General features: G+C 34.6%; 1 long non-coding RNA gene across 1 annotated transcript in view; it reads right to left on the bottom strand.

The window, feature by feature from the left end:
• Window positions 1-20,419, bottom strand: part of LOC110262096 (uncharacterized) — an 84,319-nt gene extending 63,900 nt beyond the window's left edge. Inside the window, exon 1 of the long non-coding RNA XR_014841449.1 lies at window positions 20,255-20,419. This is a non-coding gene — a long non-coding RNA (uncharacterized LOC110262096). The remainder of the gene's footprint in view (window positions 1-20,254) is intronic.
• Window positions 20,420-21,191: the final 772 nt, after the last annotated feature.

Here is a 21,191-nt window from a genome sequence, read left to right as displayed (position 1 = left end):
TCCCACACACACACAAAGTCATTTATTTCAATCATCGTTTTCAGAATTTCACTCTAAAATGAAAGTCAAGTAATGCCAAATATTAAAAGAAAACATTCAATACAGAATACAGCTTAAACAAAACGAGAAGATCCAAGTGGCAATGGAAGAAGCAGACAAAAATCTCAAGACTATCACCAGTTTTCTTAGGAAGATAAAATAATGGAAGCTCTGAAAAAAGAAGTATTCAGAGATTAGGAAACAGCCTTTGAGACTTGAATGTATAAAAGTCAGAAAATAGAAAAGTAGGAGAGAGGCAGAGCAAGATGGTGGAGGAGTAAAAGGTCGCAGACACCTTCTCCCACAAATACATCAAGAAAGTAGAAAGGTAGGAGAAAGCCAATAAAATTTCTTCCAAAGTAAATATAATATATATATATATATATATATATATATATATATATATAATATATTTTATATATAATATAAAACATTGAAAAGAGCAAAAAAAAATTAGAGTCCCAACCTAGGACACCAACTGTCCAGTGATAGGGTTTCCAGAAATGGAGAACAAAGAAAATGAATGCAGATATATCATAGAAGTGAAAAATAAAAGAATGTTTTCAGAATCCATATTGAAAGAACTGATTCAGGAAAATGAATTAAAATAGAACCAAATCAAGAACAGGCTGTGATATTTTAGGCAACCACAAGGGTGAAATAAAATCCCATACATTTACAGCTTTAACAATTATCAGCTAATCACAGATTGTTTCATCTACACCTCCAATCACTTCTTACCATCCTGTATTATTTTATTTTTAGTTTTTAAACAACTTTATTAAGATAGTTTGTGTACCAGAAAATTCACTTTCTGTGAGTGTATGATTCAATGAGTTTTAGTGAATTTACAGAGCTACGTGATTACATGGCATTCCAGTTAAAGAGCATTTCCGTTATACTCAAAAGATCCTTCACATCCCTGTGCGGTAAGTCTACTCCCACACTCAGCTGTGGACAACCACTGATCTGCTTTCTAGGTTTGCTTTCTCTGGATACATCATATAAAAGAAAGAGTACAAGACTATTTTTTGCATTCGCCTTCTTTCATTTAGCATAATATCTTTGAGGTAATTCATGTTGTACTGTGCATCTTTTTGTATTTTTTTTTTCTTATGGAAACATTTTCCTTATCCATTTACCAGTTGTGGACATTGGCTCTTAGGATATTGCCCATATGAATATCCACATGCATGTCTTTGTAAGGAAGTAAGTTTTCATTTCTCTCAGGAACATTCCTAGGAGTGGAACTGTTGAGTTATATGCTACATTTTATGTTTAACTTAATAAGAATCAGGTATTTTTTTAAAATGGCTGTAATGTTCTGTGTCTCTCAGCAAAGTATGGGATTTCCAGTTTCTATACATTCTTGTCAACTCTTGGTATTGCCTGGCTTTTTAATTATAACTATTCTATTGAATGTATAATGATATCACAATGGGGTTTTAATTTTTATTTCCTTAATGTTGAATATCTTTAACATATGCTTGTTAGCCTTTCATGTATCATTTTTGGTGGAATTTCTTTGCAAATATTTGCCTGTATTTAATGGTTGTCTTCATATATTCTGAACATATAATTTGCAAAAAAAATTCTCCCAAGTATTTTATTAACACAATTTAAATTTTCAAATGGAATTTAAAAAGCAGCAAAATCCAATCTGTATTTTTTTTCTTTTAAGAGTTGTATTTTTTTGTCTCACCTAAGAACTTTTTCCTAACACAAAGTCATGGAAGCTTTCTCCTGTTTTCTTTAGGAAGTCCTATATTTTAGCTATTGCATTTAGGGCTTACCATCCAATTTAAATTTCTGACTGGGTCGCCATGCTGTACAGCAGAAAATTGACAGAACACTGTAAACCAGCTATAATGGAAAAAAACTAAAAATCATTTTTAAAAAGTAAATTTCTGCTGGGATTTTGATAGGAATTTCACTACAGGTATAGATAAATTGGGGGAGAATTGCTATTTTGACAACACTGAATCTTTGAACCATAGCATGAAGTTGTTTTTAAAATTTAGATGTTTAATTTTTCTCAGCAATATTATGCATATTCAGTGTAGGAATCTTAAAATTAATATTTTGCTGAATTGACTTCTATGTAGTTTATTCTGTATGATGCTATTGTAAATGGAGCTGCTTTCTTAATTTCATTGATAGATTATTTGTTGCTAGTATATAAAAATACAATTGATTTTTGTATGTTGATCTTGTGTCAAAAAACCTTGCTAAATTTGCTTAACAGTTTGTTTTTTTTCTTTTTTGTCTTTTTGCCATATCTTGGGCCGCTCCTGCGGCATATGGAGGTTCCCAGGCTAGGGGTCTAATCGGAGCCGTAGCCGCCGGCCTATGCCAGAGCCACAGCAACGCAGGATCCGAGCCGCGTCTGCAACCTACACCACAGCTCACAGCAACGCCGGATCATTAACCCACTGAGCAAGGGCAGGGACCGAACCCGCAACCTCATGGTTCCTAGTCGAATTCGTTAACCACTGCGCCAGGACGGGAACTCTTCTTTTTCCTTTTTTTTAAGGGCCACTCCCACAGCATAATGGAAGTTCCCAGCATAACGGAAGTTCCCAGGCCAGGTGTCAAATTAGAACTGCTGGCCTACACCACAGCCATAGCAAGGCCAGACCTATCCTGCATCTGCAACCTAAACTGCAGCTAACAGCAATGCCAGATCCTTAACCCATCGAGACGCCAGGGATCAAACCCTCATTCTCAGATACTAGTCAGATTCATTAGCACTGAGCCACAGTTGGAACTCCTTAGTAGCTGATTTTGAAGGATACCTGGGATCTCTAAATTATGTCATCTTAAAATGAAGACAATTTTACTTTTTTTCTAAGTTTGTTTTGCCTTTTTGCACTGACTAGAAACTCCAGTATGTTGTTAAACAGATGAATAGAAGTGACGAAAGTCTAAGTATTCAATCTTTAACGTGTATAATGTTAGCTCTGGGTTTTATTATGTGTATTCTTTTTCAGTTTAAGGAAATAACCTTGTATTCCTAGTTTACTAATAGTTTTTATCATGAATGGGTGTGGGATTTTTTTTCGAGTGCTTTTTGTGAATTAATTGAGCTATTACTAATTATTTGTGCTCTTATGTAGGTATTAATTGTATCAGAATATATATTTTTAAAATCACTTTGATAATGACATATTTTGGTTTACCTACATATTCTAAGTTCTTAGAGAGAAGAAATAATGTCTCAATGCTATTCTGTCATCTCTAATTCTAATCAAAGTGCTATTCATAAAACGATGATCAGCTATAAGAAAATTATAGACCAATGTGCTTGATGAGCACAGATGCAAATTTCCTCAACAAAATGTTTGCAAACTGAATACATTAAAAAGGATCCCATAACCATGATCAAATGGGATTTATTGCTGCAGTCCAAGAATGTTTTAATACAGACAAATCAATAAATGTGATATACCACATTAACAGAATAAAGCATAAAAATCATATGATCATTTCAGTAAATACAGAAAAAGCATTTGACAAAATTCACTATTATTTCATTATGAAAAATAGGTATATAGAGAGAATATACCTCAACATAATAAAGACAATATATGACAAGCCCATAGCTAACATCAATCTCCATAGCAAAAAGTGAAAAACTTTCCCTCTAAAATCAGGAACAAGATAAAAATGCCCACTCTTGCCACTCCTATTCAATATAGTACTAGAAATTAGGCAAGAAACTGGCCAGAGAATTTAGGCAAGGAAAAGAAATTTAAAAGCACACATGTCAGAAAAGAAGAAGTAAATTTTTCTCTATGTGCAGATGACCTAATATTACATACAGCAACCCCTAAATACTCCACTAAAAAAAAAAGTTAGAACTAATCAACAAATTCAGTAAATTTGTTAAGATAAAAAAAATCAATGCAGAAAGATTAGTTGCACTTCTATATATTAACAATGAACTATTGGGAAGAGAAATTTAGAAAAAATCCCATTTACAATGTCATTAAAAATAATAAAATACTTAGGAATAAGTCTAGCCAAGGAGGTGAAAGATCTGTACACTGAAAACTCTAAGACACTGATGACAAAATTTTCAGAAGACACCCCCAAATTAAAGTATTTGTGTTTACGGATTCAAAAAATTATTTTAAAATAGTTGTACTGTCCAAAGTGATTTACATATTTAATGTCATCTATATAGAAATAGGGATTACTGTGGAATTACTGTGGAATCAGTAGTTGAGATTCGAAAGAGAATATAAAGATCATCTAGTTCAAGGCCACGATTACCTCAAGACAATTAATGTACAAGTTTTTGCAACTTTTTTTTTCCTTTTATGAACTCAACTTCGACCTATGCCACGACTTGTGGCAACACCTGATCCTTAATCCACTGAACAGGGCCAGGGATTGAACGCCGCATCCTCATGGAGACTATATAAATTCCTTAACCCACTAAGCCACAATGGGGATGCCGCAACTTTTTTATCTTAAAATTACTATGCGAACTCAGATCTTATTCATTAACATCTATTAATGACATCACTCCCAACTGTCTTAAATTGGGGGAGTGGGTTTGCTATAAGACTTAGCAATATATTTAATTCAGAATAAATAATTAGGCCCTAAAAAATCAATTAGCAAATAATGTAATGCTGGTTAACTTGGAAGTAGACTTAAGTGGTATTTTTTTTTCACTTTTCTTTTTATGCATTTCAGGCTTGTTTGAATTTAATGCAAAGAACCTGTAATATTTCTGGATTTTGAGTAAGTATTTTGTTTATAAGGGAGGTGAAAAAAAAGATGAAGTGCTTCATTTTACTTAGCTGCTTTATCTTTTGAAAAACTCCTTCAGTATGATTCAAAGAACTTCTTGTTGATTTCAACTCTTGGGGAATTGGGAAGTCTAGATCTAAGTGTAAAATTTGTTAAACCTATGGGAAGCTTTAATGTAGCTTGATACTGACTCTTCACAGAACCAACTCGACCCTTTTTTTCCCCCAAAGTGTTTAAGCATGAACGTGTGGATCCAGCTTAGATAAGTAACACATATACAAAATATTAGCATATTTCTTTCATTAATTTTTGTATGTTGTAAAAATGTTTTAAGAAATTATATTTGTTTCATTATTTGTATATTTAGGTATACATTAGGGGATATCAGAGATTGATGTCCAATTTCTAATGGTTTTGTCGCTTAGCACCCATGAATTTATTTAATAAAAATGTCACCCAAAGAATATCTAGAATAACACAATGGTAAATTATCATCACTGTCCCCTATATTTTCATATCTGTACATGAGTCTAATCTACTGGCTTCAGAATTGATTTGGAGTCTAGGAATGTAGCAAAATTGAAGAAGAAATTACATTGGAACTTGAAATAACATAATGCTCTCTAGAATTATTTATATTGCATGAAAGAAAATATTTGAGATACTAGTTATATTTAAACATAATTACTACTTTTTTTTTAAATGCAGAGAATCAAAATGATAAAATAGCTCATTCGTTGCAAATGTCTATACAAGCTTGCAAAGAGCAGGAATGCCTAAAGCAGGGGATTCTCTCAGATTAATAATAGCTATGTATCTGAACACATCTTGCTTATTTGCACCAAAAAAATAGGGGAGGGGGAACTAACTCTAAATTAAAGGGGAGGAGTTCCCGTCGTGGCGCAGTGGTTAACGAATCCGACTAAGGAACCATGAGGTTGTGGGTTCGGTCCCTGCCCTTGCTCAGTGGGTTAACGATCCGGCGTTGCCGTGAGCTGTGGTGTAGGTTGCAGACGCGGCTCGGATCCCGCGTTGCTGTGGCTCTGGGTAGGCTGGTGGCTACGGCTCCGGCTCCGATTAGACCCCTAGCCTGGGAACCTTCACGTGCCGCGGGAGCGGCCCAAGAAATGGCAAAAAGACAAAAATAAATAAATTAATTAATTAAAGGGGAAAATCATATATACATTTAAATCAACCTAAAGTTTCTATATATTGCTTAGAAAAGAATTATTGTTTAGAATTATTTAGATAATTATTGAACCTCTTCATCCTCACATGGCAATTGAAATGATTAGGGTTTCCAAAAGGATAACAAATATACTCAAGTTTTCGATTCCTGACATTGATTCTAGATAGTTCTCTTTTTCAAGGTACGTTTTGATAGTTTTAGACTGGCATGAACAATTTGAAATATTTAACACAATGGTTTTCATGAAATGCAATTATAAGGTAGTAAATTGGCTGGTGAATGAATCAAAAATCCTATTTTATGTGAATTCCAACATTTGAAGCCATTTTCTTTTTCCCTGTGGAGGGCCACATATCCAAAAGAGACATTATAGCATAAAAGTAGTTATAATTGTACTGTGTTTCTTAAAGTATATACATTTTTCTCAGAAAATCCATTGATCTTTTCTATACTGGTTAGATAGATAGTAATAAAATCCAACAGGACATACATACTAACAATGTTTTTTGTTTTTATGATTTTGGCTGATATCCCAGAAAAGGGTGAAATTTTAAACTAAAAGTGATTTTATTTCCTAAAGGAATGAAAATATAATTTCTATTCTGTATTTAATTTGATCTATGCTAAATAGGAGTCATTCAGTAGATGCCATATAGGGGGTTAACTTGTCATGATAAGAAAAAATGTGTGCAATCCCCATGGATATTTTTTAAAAACCAGCTTCTCAAATCATGCAACTATACCACTTTTAAATTTTGAAGCACTTGTAAAACGAACATCCATGTTCTGCAGAAATACAGTATCAGGATGATGCACACCCCAACTCCATGGTGACAGAAACTGCAGAGCTTGAGACCTTTCTGGACATTTCATCTCTTCCTCTGGCCATTCATTTGTATCCTTTATAATCTCCTTTATAATAAATTAGTAAACAAAAATAAAGTGTTTCCCTGAGTTCTGTGAGCTGTTATAGCAAATCATTAAACCTGAAGAGAAGAGTATGGAAACCTTCAATTTATAACTGGTTGGTCAGAAATATAGACGACACCCCAAGACTTGTAACTTGCATCTGAAGTGGCATCCATCTGGTCAGACTGAGCCCTTACTTAACCTGTGGGGTCTGCGTTAACGTCAGGTAGTTATGGTCAGAATTAAACTGGAAGATAAGAACGTGGCATTTGGGAAGTTGGATCACTGGTTGTTAGTCTGAAGAAAACCACACGCATTTCGTGTCAGAAGTGTTCTATAAGTAAAGAAACAGTTTTCCTTTAATGTGTAAAAGTATGAGTTTGCAGCCAGTGGGCTTTTGAAGAGATAAACAAGCTAGGGCCAATACACAGTGACCTTTTTTGGCTCATTTATAGTACAGCTTATAAGACCCATGAGGTCAGGTACCATTTCTGCTTTTGCTCACTCTTTTCTTCCTTTTGGTGGTATATGGTGGATTCACAATGATACACTGAATGGTGAAATTATATAAGATCACTTTTTTTAATATTTTATTTTATTTATTTTATTTTATTTTATTGTCTTTTTTTGCTATTTCTTGGGCCGCTTCCGTGGCATATGGAGATTCCCAGGCTAGGGGTCGAATCAGAGCCGTAGCCACCAGCCTACGCCAGAGCCACAGCAACGCGGGATCCGAGCCGTGTCTGCAACCTACACCACAGCTCACGACAACAACGCCGGATCGTTAACCCACTGAGCAAGGGCAGGGACCGAACCCGCAACCTCATGGTTCCTAGTCGGATTTGTTAACCACTAAGCCACGTTGGGAACTCCAAGATCACTTTTTAAAGCATATTTGAATATGCCAGGTTATGTTATCATCTGATTTTATTTATCTGTGAATATTTTGGTTGATTTGAAACTTACATTATTTTCTTCAGGGACAAGTTTCTACAAGACCTGAATGTTTGTGTGCCCCCTCAATTATGCTGAAAATCTAATGACAAACACTTAAAGATAGCATCAGGAAGTAGGGCCAGTGGGAGACCATTAGGTCATACAGAGTCCTTATGGATGGACTTAGTACCCATATAATAGAGGCTCCAGAGAGCTAGCTCCTCCCTTCTACCATATGAAGATAAAACAGAAATATGCAACTGAGGGCCCTCACCTGACCATACTGCACCTGGATCTTAGACTTCCAGCCTCCAGATGGTAAGAAATAAACTTCTGTTTTTAAGTGTCTCTGGTGACAGAATGGCCTTTTCTCCTTACAGAACAAATGGGAGTCCCTGATCTACAGCTTACTCAGTATGAGGTAAGGCCTTGTTATTTCAGACAATAGATCTTAAATATATGAATTAGGCAGGACACAAACTCAGACTGCAGAATTCTGCCCCTGACCCCCCTAAATTCATGTCCTTCTCACGTCATCAACTCAAAAATCTAAGTCAAATTCTCACTTAAATATCATCTATATTGGAGTTCCCAGTGTGGCTCAGTTGGTAAGGGACCCAGTATAATCTCCATGAGGATGCAGATTTGATCCCTGGCCTTGCTCCAGTGCATGAAGGATCTGGCATTGCCATAAGCTGCAGCATAGGGTGCAAATACAGCTCAGACCCAGTATTGCTGTGGCTATGTCCTAGGCTTCAGCTGCAACTCTGATTTGACCCCTGGCCCAGGATTTCCCACATGCTGCAGGTGCAGCCGCAAAGAAAAAAAAAAAAAAAAAAAAAAACATCTAAGTCATATGTGGCTGAGACTCTAGCTATGAACCTATGAAACTGGTTTGTGCTCTCTCCCCAACAAGCCTTTTCATTTATTTCAAAATATGTAATGAGAATTTTTCAAAATTTAAGTTTTACTTTCTTTGTAATTAATAATTCTGTCTTTAAATCAATCCTTCCTTCTACACGCAATTCATATGTTGAAGATCTATTGTTCGAAGTAATAAGGCCTTACCTAATACTAAGTAAGCATTAGATCAGGGACTCCCCCTTGTTCTGTAAGGAGAAAAGGCCATTCTTTTCCCAAAGGCACTGGCTTCAGGAAAATCAATGCTGTCATCCTCACCAGTGCAAATGAAGAAATGTTGCCATTACTGGCACCCCACTCTCTGTGCCCAACACTATGAGAAGGAAGCTAACCTTGGTGGTTAGCCGTGTTCATGACCTTCTTTTGAGGTGTGCCAAGTTAATTTTTCTTAAGGACACACTATGTACTATTTTTTTCAGTTATTTGTATAACCCATCCTTTCTCCTAGACAATGAGCTACTTCAGATCAAGGCATGCGTCTTAGTCATTTCTGAATACCTGACACCTAGTTACCTGATGATATGTTTCTGAGTGAACACATGAATAAATGAATGAATGATGTCTCATTTGAGGCTTCAATCTTATAAATTTTTCTAGGGCAAGACACATATTTGCGGCATCATTTAGTAACCCTTGACCATAGAATAAGTAACATAAGCTAAATATATATATTATATTATATATATTATATATTGTATATTTTATATATTTTATATATATTATATATTATATATAAAGATTACTAAATTTTTATATATTATATATTATATGTTATATATATATATTATATATTATATTTATTATATAATTTATATATTACATATTTTATATATATTATATATATTTTATGTTATATATTATATATATATTACATATTATATATTATATATATTTTATATATTATATATATTATATATATTTTATATGTATATATTATATATATGGTAAGAGATAAAATTTCTAGCCTAAAAACATTATGGTGTAGTCTAAGACTGGCAAAAACTCCACAATCATCAATCACATTTGAATCATATATACCCTTGCTGGAATTCCTTCACTTATCTTGCTAAGCTTCAATGCCATAGCTACTATGAAATCATAGGAGTTACTTTTAAAGCAATAATTTTTGTTTCATCTGTTATCATATAAAGGTTACTAAATTTGAATGAGACTTGAGGTTTAATTCAGATTATCCATAATTTATTTCATGGTAAGACAATAGCTTCATCAGTAAAAAAAGAGTGGTTTAAATGCATTATACATAAATTTACAGCTCAATGATTACATGATTCTAGACAGATCTCTTTCATTAATGCAAAATCTACTTACCCGACTATGTTTCTCAGAGACTGAAACTTAGAAATATTCTTATCTATAGTGCATGTACAATAATATTATGAGGTATTTAAAACTTTTCTTATAACAAAATACTAAAAACATGTGCATGTCTCTTGGAAATGCACCAATAAATGGTAAATTTTGTGCCTGACTCAAAAAAAAAAAAAAAAAAAAAGAGAGAGAGAGAGAGAGAGAGAGAGAGAGAGAGAGAGGGATAAAAAAGTAGCACTTTCACTGCTTAATAAAATAATATATAGTTTAAAAAAGATACAAAATGGTAAATTAACAGCACATTAGTGCATGGAAATTAAGGAGAAAGTTAACAGGTTTTCTTGGTGAGGCACTGCTGTGTTTTACTACTAGTAAAATTTTATTACGTCTCTCAAGAGACAGTGGAAAAATTTATACAATAACATAATGAGCTTCTACATTCTTTAAGCAACTTTACATTTCTGACAAAGTGATAGCCATGTTAAAAACTGCAGCAAATAAACATGTGGGCTGTGTGTCTCAAAAAAGACTTTTTCCATTCCATTAAAGTATTTATTTTTTTATTTCAAATGTAAACATTTAGGCATTCATATATCATTTCTGAAACCATATCCTATGACTGATAGACACATATTTCTGTCAACATGATGATAAGAATGGGTATTGCAGCAAAATGAGTGCATAAATTTGAATTGGAAAATGAAAGAATTCTTGATATCATTATAGTTCAAAAAATACATGTCACTGAGTTTTACAAAATCATTCCATTTAAAATGAATATTTTAAGATTAACAGAAGAACCCCACCTTAAGTATAAATACATACAGGTAGAACCCTTTCTAAAACATACTAACCTTTCCCAAGAACTTTATTTTCATCATTTTACATTCTCTTGATAGCCAAAATAGTTTGACTCAGCAGCATGCTTCTTCCATTTGTCTAATATCAACCTAGATAATGTTGGAATTCCCAGATTCTAAGTCTTCAGTTAAGAAGCTATCTCTGAAACTTGTTTGATATTTCTATGTTTTGATGCAATGAGAAAACTACATCTACTAAAATGTCCTCTATGAGGTTAAGATTTTTGAATGTTTATTTACTGCTCTATCACCAGCACCAAGAATAGAGTCTTACATGTAATAGTTATTCAATAAATATTTGGGAAACACATTTTCTGACTTAATTATTTTCAAGTGCAACAAAGATTCTGGACTGTTTCCACTGCTATAACACTGGCCCAAATTAGCTTGACATATATTATTGGGAATATATATATTGGGAATATATATTGGGAAGATATATATTATTGGGAAGTCTAAAGATGGAGCTACTTTCCAGTACAGTTGGATCCAATCAAAACAAGATTAACAGGGCTTACTTTCACTCCCTATGATTCTTCTTCCCTAGATACATTAGTCTTTGTGGTCCCGCAGGATATGCACTGCCCAGTTCCAGAAGATATAGTTCATATGGACTGTGATGTAAATTCTCATCCCCAAAGTTGTAAAGTACGCAGCCTACAAAATCATACAAGGTTGTCTAGGATTCTATTCACATTCTTTCATTCATTTTGCCAAGAAAATGACTGTTAATATTGGTGTTAAATAGTATTGTCAATATCAATACAAAACATTTTTTATGTGTGTGCGTATGTGTGCACAGGTGCATATTAGCATACCTGTTTATGTGGTGTATCTCAAGATAGTATTCTGATTATTCTTTGACAACAGCCCGTGCTGTCCTCCAAGGAATGGAATAACTGAACTTATTTTTCCACTCCTGTGGACAGTGGATAAAGTACACTCCCAAAATGAGGGAAATGGGGAAAAGTGAAAGGCAACCACAGGTAATTGTTGAAACGAGGGGGAAAAATTCTGTCTCCTTTTACAACAGATATCTGCTTCTGACTTTTAGGGATTGAAAACAATCAGCAAAATTGCTCCAGTGCAAGTCTTTAGGACTGAACTGCCAAATAATAGAGTAGATAATACAACACATCCCAGGATGCAAGAAACATCATGCTAAATACAAAGTCACACAATTGACTATCTATATAGAATTGGTGAATAGCATTGCAGTGTACATATGCGTGTGTACATATGTTCATTGAGCACTATTCTAGTTATCAAAAAGGTATAGTGATTATAAGCAGCATTGTCATTGAAATGACTAGTAATTGGTATGGCCATAAGAATTAAGGATCTGAAGTTAATTAAGTTAAGGATCTGAAGAAAACTAACATTTCTCTGTCCTGTATTCTTATTGTTTCCTCCAATTATTCTCTTATGTTGCTTTTGATTCCTTTCTTCTCTAACACAAAACACACTCTCAATTATACTTCAATTCAATTATATTCCAAATTTCTGCTCTTGACTCTCAAAGCCTATCCTAAATCCTTTCCTCACACATGTTCTTATTTATCCTATTAATATATGTTAATTTAACAACATCAGATATGCTGAGAACCCCCAAATATGGAGTTGCCATGGTGACTATATAGCACCTGTGAGGATGAAGATTTGATCCCTGGCCTTGCTCAGTAGGATGAGCCAGTGTTGCTGTGGCTGTGGCGTAGGCTGGCAACTGAAGCTCTGATTTGACCCCTAACCTGGGAAATTCCACATGCTGCAGGTGCAGACATAAAAAGAAAAAAAAAACCCAAATATATACAAATTGAGCCCCAAATCCTATTTGATTCTACTACTAATGTTGCTAGGTCCTTTTCATACCATTAGTTGTATTCCAGATCCCTAGCGTTTCTTGCCTTGAACATTGAAATGTTTTTTAGATAATTATTGTTTTGTTCCCTTCCTTCAAATTCACATTTCTCCTGTCTCTCTTTTCACAGATAAGGTCATGCTGTTCCTTTCTCACTGGTTCTCTAATGCCTGGAGAGTCTAAATTCAACTCTTAAATATGAAATTTAAGGATTTCTGCAGTTTAGGTTCAATCAGCCGATTTAATTTCTCTTCCCACCCTCCATGTGTTCTCTACTTTGCAAGCTAGATTATTAGTCATTCCCTGAGTATACCATGTCCTTCCCACCTACACACACACATACCTATCAGCCTCTTGGATGAAACCTGAGATGACCCAGTACTAACATGTGGCACAACCTATGTCCATACGAAATCACTCTGGAGATGCATGTTAAACTTGGATTGTTCTCAAAGTAGCTATCGTGTCTTCCTATCTCCTTTTAAAGTGGAATAACCCTAGTTCTGTGAGACTGCTAAATTCAAAGAAAGCACAGCAGACTACTCAATGGTCTCTTTAAAGCCCCTCTCTTGATAGAGGTGAAAAGAAAACTAATGCACCCTTCTGAGTGCCTGGGAATGGAGATTGGGGAATGGGGTAGGGTGGTTGCAACCAGGCAGATCTTCCTAATTTTTCTTTTCAAAAGTCCTGCATTACCCAATTTCACTGAATCTGAAAAGCCATTGGTGGTACGAGCCTTTAGTCATTTACATTCCACATTCCACTTAGGAAGCCAACATATGGCAAAAAAATATGATATGATATGTTGTTGATGACAATTCTTGATTTCAGAGCTGTCAGAAAAAAAACCCACCTATTCTTCTTTGGGACATGGAAGTTAAGGGTGAGACTCACAGTCTACTTTTTTGGAATTCAGTTCCATAAATTTTTTCTTTTTTTCATAACCTTCATTTAATGTTGACTTATACTCTGGATGGAGCTAAAAACACCATCAGTCACCTTTACTATATTAGTCACATTTTCTGGCCACCTACTTTTGCTTCAGCCAACATTTTAATTATAACATTATGCAACATGTGCCATTGTACCCAACAGTCCCTTCTTCATCTTTTAAGACTCAGATAAAATATAATTTTTCTAAAAATCTTTTTTTCCTATCTATTAAACTTATCTGTCAGGAAGAATGAATCACTCATTTTTCTTTTATTTTCACTGATCTTGTTAATACTGATTATGACTTATTTTTTGATAAGGAGAGTCAAGGACTCTCAATAGGAAAAGAATAGTCTCTTCAACAAATAGTATTAGTAAAACCAGATGACTACATATAACAAAATGAAATCAGATATCTATCTTATACCACTCACAAAAAATTAACTAGAAATGAATAAAAACTTAAGCACAATATGTATACCATAATACCTAGAAGTGAATATAGGAAGAAGCTCCTTGAGATTTCTTGTGGCAATGATTTTGAGGGATATGACCAAAAAAACTAAAAATCAACAAATGGGATAACATCATACGAAAATCTTTGCTTTTCTACAGCAAAAAGAAACAGTCAACAAAATTAAAAGACAACCTATGGAGTGGGAGAAAATATTTTCAAATCACATATCTGATAAGGGGTTAATATCCAAAATATATGAAGAATTTATAAACCTCCATAACAAACAAATGAACAACCCAATTTAAAAAATGGACAGAGGAACTAAATAGACACTTTTGACAAGAAAGCATAGAAATGGCTGACAGGTATTTATCAAAAGAATGTAAATCAAACCACAGCTTCGTCTCATATCTGTTGAAATGGATGTCATCAAGAAGACGAGATAAGTTTTAACAAGGATGTGTATAAAAGGGAACTTTTGTACACTGATAATAAACTGTAAATTGTTACAGCCACTGTAGGAAACAGTATGGTGGTTCCTCAAAAATTAAGAGTAGAACCACTATATAATCCAGCAATTCCACTTCTGGGTATACATACACAAGAAATGAAAACAGCATAATGAAAATATATCTGCATCCCCATGTTTATCCAAAATAGCCAAGATATGGAAGAAACCTAAGTGCCTGTGAACAGATGAATGGATAAAGAAGATATGGTGTATATATATCAAATATGTGTAATTCAAATATATATAAGTTATAAGAAAGAAATCCTTCAATTTGCAACAACATGGAATATCTTTGAGAACATTATGCTAAATGAGGTAAGTCAAAGAAAAGTGAATACTTTGGGTTATTACTTATATGTAGAATCTAAAAAACAAACCTGTAGAAACAGAGACTAGAATGGTGGGTACCAGGGGCTGGTGGGCAAGGGAATTGGGGAGAAGTTTAAGGGTACAAACTTGCAACTAGTAGATAAATAAGTCCTTGGAGTTCCCATCATGGCTCAGCAGAAACGAATCTGACTAGGAACCATGAGATTGTGGGTTCAATCCCTGGCCTTGTTCAGTGGCTTAAGGATCCCCCGATGTCGTGAGCTGTGGTGTAGGTCGCAGACACAGCTCAGATCTGGCGTTGCCGTGGCTGCGGCATAGGCCAGCTGCTACAGCTCTGATTGGACCCCTAGCCTGGGAACCTCCATATGCCCCGGATGCGGCCCTAGAAAGACAAAAAGACAAAATAAATAAATAAGTCCTGAAGTCTAATGCACAGCATAACGATTATAGTAAAAAAAAAAATACTGAATTATAAACTTCAAGGTTCCTAAGAGACTGGATCTTAATTGTATTTACCACTAAAAAGAAACAGTAATTATATGACATGATAGAAGTGTTAACTAATGCTATGGTGGTAATCATTTTGTGATGTATTTAAGCGTATCAAATCAATACATTGTACACCTTAAGCTTACACAATGTAAACTTGGATAATGTTATATATCAATTATGGCTCAATTAAGTCAAATACCCATTATGAAACACTTTACTAAGTGTGGTTGTGTTCATGTCTGCAGGTCTTTTATGTTTTTAGTGTCTAGACTACTGTCTGGAACATACCTCTACATTTGTTGAAAGAATGAATGCATCAAGAGTTGTGCAATAGGAAGCCATTTTCCTATTTCAGACTTAATCCAACAAAGATTTAATATTTCTGTGTGATTCTTATACATCTAATATCTAGTCTTTAAATGTTCAGATTGGTTTTATTAATTCATCTTAAAGTACCTGGGCTTTGTGACAAAAAACATTTAAATTAAATCCTCAAAGGCTGATTTTCATTCTAAAAATGAATTAGTTTACACCAGTGAGTATAAGTGCCAAGAGGACAAAAAATTTACATAATACTGTTAGATGATTCTTTCACTTTTAACGATCTCTATCAGGGAAATAAAATTATGATCAGAAGTTATTTGCCAAGCATAGGCATCATGAAGAATTATAACCAAGTTTGTAATAATAGGTCATCATACTAAAAGCCTGAGAATGTCTCTGGTTAAATTTGCCAGGAGGATAAGAATCTTTGTGAGTTGGCAAGGTGTTTTCTTCCTTGAGTCTTCTGTTGTTTGAAATAATAACAACTCTAAATAATCAGATGTGGACTAGTAGTCCTTTGCTTTGTCAAAATAGCAATTACCTAATTTATGTGGCCAACAGTTCTGTTGGTTACAGTGTTTTCAGAAACTCCTAGATTCAACAGAGAAGAAAGAACATTCTCATTAAGAATCAAATTCAAGATTATCCCTTAGGGAGTTCCCATCGTGGCTCAGTGGTAATGAACCTGGCTAGTATCCATGAGGACTCGGGTTCGATCCCTCGCCCTACTCAGCAGGTTAAGGATCCACATTGCTGTGAGCTATGGTGTATGTCACAGACACAGCTCAGATCTGGTATTGCTGTGGCTGTGGCCTAGGCTGGCATTTACAACTCTGACCCAACCCCTAGCCTGGGAACTGCCATATGCCATGAGTGTGATCCTAAAAAGACAAAAAAAAAAAAAAAAATTATCGCAGAATGTGATAATGCTGCAGATCTTGAGTATATTTCTTCACGTGTTGATTTTTATAGTTTTCAGTTTTAAAGGGAAATCTTTACCTTGATATTTTTGACCCCAGTTGGAAGGGCACCTAAGGATTGCAATGCATGATAACTTAAAATTATGCTCTATAAAGAGGAAAGAAAATGATTTACATTGTTAAAATAGGGTTGCAATATAATTAAGTATTATGCGGTAAAATGACAAAGTGCATATTGAGTACATACTTCTATTTAAGTAATAGAATATATTTCCTCACTAAGAAATTTATTGGATCATAGAATAATTTCTCTTGAGAATTTCTATGGGAAAAAATGAGTGTATTTGCAGTATTGATTTTCGTTCCACCTAAGCAAGTGACTCACTGAATTCCGTATTAAGAAGTAATCCAAGAAAAGCTGTGATAAATCTAAAATTTGACTGCATCTATTATAAGAGTAAAATGATTCCTAGAAAATAAGGTAAACTGTGATAAAAATTCTTGGCTTATTTCAGTTATGTACATTCCAGTTTTTACCCGACAGCCAACCACATAGCAATTTCTCTTACCAGGTAGCTAGTTTTATATTTGTTTTCTTATGAATACATTCATTCTGATTTCAAAATAATATGCCTCAAGCATAAATTTTACCAACACACTACCTAAGATGTCTGAGTTTGACTAATTCTGTTTTTGTTGGTTTGTTTTTATATTTTAATACATAAGCCAAATTAAGCTTTAATACTCTTACCATAAATAGCTACAGTGTAATGTGACTTCCTCTTTCCTAGATAAAAAGGAGGCAATTTTTATTTTAATTAGTTTTAAAGTATATATGTGTTGCTCTACATTTTAGATACTTATTACTTGTAAAAACTAGCCTGAAAATAAAATGGGACTGCTGCTGAGGTTTTAGAGAAAGGAGCTGTTTTATGTATGTTCTAGTTACAACTAACCATCTGCCTCCAGCTAGAAAACTCCTGTGGTCACAGCTAGACCTAATCCATTGGGTTATGTCCTCCATATGGAAGGTAAAATATCTATTAATATCCTCTGCATGAATTCTCTCTACTATTCTCATATGAGAGTTTTTTCCTTAACTGACACTAAATAAACAGAATTTTTTTTTTAAAGGCAAGTTTCTGCCATTTTGCTTTAAATGAAATTTCAGGGGAAAATCATTGAAAAAGCAGTAGACTGCATATGAATAAGCTGTCATAACCTTAACATCTCTCCCCCACCAACCCCGCCTGCAATGTTTTCATTTTAAAATATCACTGTTCTTACTCCATAGTGAAAAAAGTAATTTCTTCCACAAATGTTGTTCTTGTTTTCAAAAAATGTATTATTTTTATACATAAAAGGGATAAAAGATGAAAGACTCAGTCATCTTATGGTGGCAATGTGTATATACTGATGGGATTCAGAAGAAGTCTCCCTAGAATGTGTCACCTTGGGACACATACTATCTTGAACTGAAGACAATCAGGGCCTAAAAGACCCAGGCAGAGCTTTTACTTTCCTTTTAACTGCCTAAAAGATTTAGATGGAGGATTCCTTCCAGGAAAAGAAATATCTCCAAAGATAAAAATAATACAAAGAATATGGGCTAGATATGGTAAACTGGATAGGGGTAGAGGTAGGGCTGGGGGTAGGGTAGTGGAGGCAGGGTGAGGATAGGGTGGGGCAGAGGTAGGGGTGGGGTGTGGGTGGGGGAACTTGGCAGGGCCTGTTGTTTCAGATTTCCCTCTGTCTTCCATTCTCTGCAAGGCATGGCAATCATTTATTTACCAAACATTTCTTCTTTCCATATTCTTGTAAATGGTCCAACTCCCCTTACTCCATCCATATCCCCTTCTTAGCTCTGAATGATATATAAGCCTCAATTACCTGGCTACATAGGGGTTCATATTCTATGGGGCTCCCACATGTATTTAATTAAACACATTTTTCTCCTGTTACTCTGTCTCATGCCAATTTAATTGTCAGACCACCCAGAAGAACCTAGAAGGGTTGAGGAAAAAATTTTCCTCTCTTACAACATATACACATTTCTCTGGTATAGGTTCCATTATTGAATTTTTTTTGGAAAATTGTGATTCAAACATTTTTAAACCATTTTTTCTTTCCTTTCTGTTGCTAGAGTGACTACTTGTAAAGAAAATGTCCATTACCCACTACGTTTTATTATGACTACATGGGATTTTTTTCCCTTTATAAAGTTCACATCTTCTTAAAGGTCAACAACTGACCTAACAAGATATACCACTGACATCCTTGCTCAGTTCAAAAGAAACATATCCATTCCCTAAATGTGACACCATGTTAAAATATTTAGCTTTTATGTATTTAAACATCTGTCTCTGTTCTCTATATAAAACTATTTAGTTGTCATATTTATAGAATAGAAAAATAATTGGAAGGCTACTTTTAGCTTTAAGAGATCACAGTTAATTTACTTCATTTATGTATTTCTTATTCTCCTACTTTAAAAACACTTTTGTCCACACTATTGTTATATAAGCTAGAAAACTCTCAATTATATACTTTTAAAATATATAAGAAAATGTTGATTAAAAAGCTTTGGGACTTCTCAAATTTCTCCTATGTTAAATAGCTGTTGCTGAGATTAAAACAGAGCATAGACCTCAAAATCTAAAACTGTTATCTGAAAGTGTTCAGTCAACATGTAAAGATTTAAAAATAAAGGAAGTAAAGGTTAAGTAGGACATTCGGAAACCATGAATAAGAAAGTTATTTAAATTCAATTTTTAAAACATAAATATACATTTGGTCAAAGATCTTATATTTATTGACACATAAAATTATCTCTCAAGTTTGTTAAACATAAGCCTGAATAGGTTTAGATTTAGCATCAAAAAGATCACCATTATTACTTTGATCCTAAAGCATATACACTTGTTTCATAATATTTGTTTTAGTATGTGGAGAAATTTCAATATAAGATAAATGTCAGGCTCTAGTTTCATGCTCTATGTCTTCCTGAGAAGCAATGCTATTGATAGACAGTGGCATCTTATTCAAACGCTTGAATTTTCTGTTTTACCTTGTTTGATTATTTGGGATAGCAATGTAGGATAATGGCAAGCTAAAATAAGGAAGTTTTATGTCTACTTGAGTATGACTTTTAACTTTATTAAAATAGTTTAACTGTAGGTTTTGAAAATAACAATTTTAAAGGCATTTTCTAAACACACCATGTGTGCACCTTACAGAAGGCAGTCAAAAATGTTTGAATGAATGAATAAAAATTCTACCTATCATTTTCTAATGCTAGTGTTTGTATTATGTTGGGGATCCCCAGGACCACCCCCAAGTTCAGGGATTCACTCAGAGGGCTCAGAAGACTAGGCATAGAGTAGTCTTCACGGCTATGCTTTATCACAGTGAAAGCATTCAAAACTAAATTAGCAAAGGGAAAAAGCCATGTGGTGAAGACCAGAGGAAAGCGGGAAGAAACTTACAAGTGTCTTTTCCCACTGCAGTCACACAAGATGAACTTGATTCTTCCCACAGTCAGTTGTGTCAACACATGTGAAGTGTTGTCTATAGAGGAAGCTCTTTCAAGCCTAGCAGTCCAGAGATTTTATTCTGGTTGGTCACACCATCGATCATAAGCACTGAAATTTGACACTTTGAAAGGAAGGCAGATGCTCAGCATAAAACTCAATGTACAGGGTAAGCATAATGAGCCACTCTGATCATTTAATGAAATTTTCTATCACTGTGAGAAACTGCTTCTCGGCCAAGTTTCCAGACTACAGCCCTGGGCGAAACTGACAAAGGCCTTTCAAAGTGTAGCAGTCTCAGGCCTGTTTTGTTGTCTTCTCCACTTGGAAGAATAAGAAACAGCAGACGTAAGTGTCTATATTAAACATTTTATAAGGACTGCTGTTATGCTTTTCTTATCAAAGAAGAAAACTGAAAGTCAAATACTTTCAGAGCTTAGACAACAGATAACAGATGACTTCCACTTTCTTCTCAGGTTCACTGTGTCTCAGGGGCATTGATGACCTGTATCAGCCAGCTCTTTAACCACCTGGTTTCCAGTGGTTTGGCAATTGGGAAGCACAGAAAAAGACCAAATGGTAGGGAGGAGTGAATTCTTAAAATATATCAAAACAGCATCAAGTCCACAGGATTTCTTCCAGGGCCCTGATTGATACAGTAATGAGAACAAATACTGGTTCTGAGACACCCTCAGATGGAGATTCTTTGAGAAGCACACTGACTGATAGCCTCCTCTCAGACATGCAATGGTCTGTTTACAAACCACACCACGTAGTGAGTTTTTTGTTTGTTTGTTTTGTTTTTTTTTTTTTTTTTTGTCTTTCTAGGGTTGCACCTGCAGCATATGAAGGTTCCCAGGCTAGGGGTTCAATCCAAGCTGTAGCTGCCGGC

The sequence above is a fragment of the Sus scrofa genome, chromosome 1, assembly GCF_054392235.1.
Source record: "Sus scrofa isolate SSC_HxYL_T2T_F1_AM1 chromosome 1, Sscrofa_HxYL_maternal_Yorkshire_Landrace_v2.0, whole genome shotgun sequence".
Classification (NCBI taxonomy): Eukaryota; Metazoa; Chordata; class Mammalia; order Artiodactyla; family Suidae; genus Sus; species Sus scrofa.
Note: the sequence above shows the minus strand (reverse complement) of the source record. Positions and strands in the feature narration are given on the sequence as shown.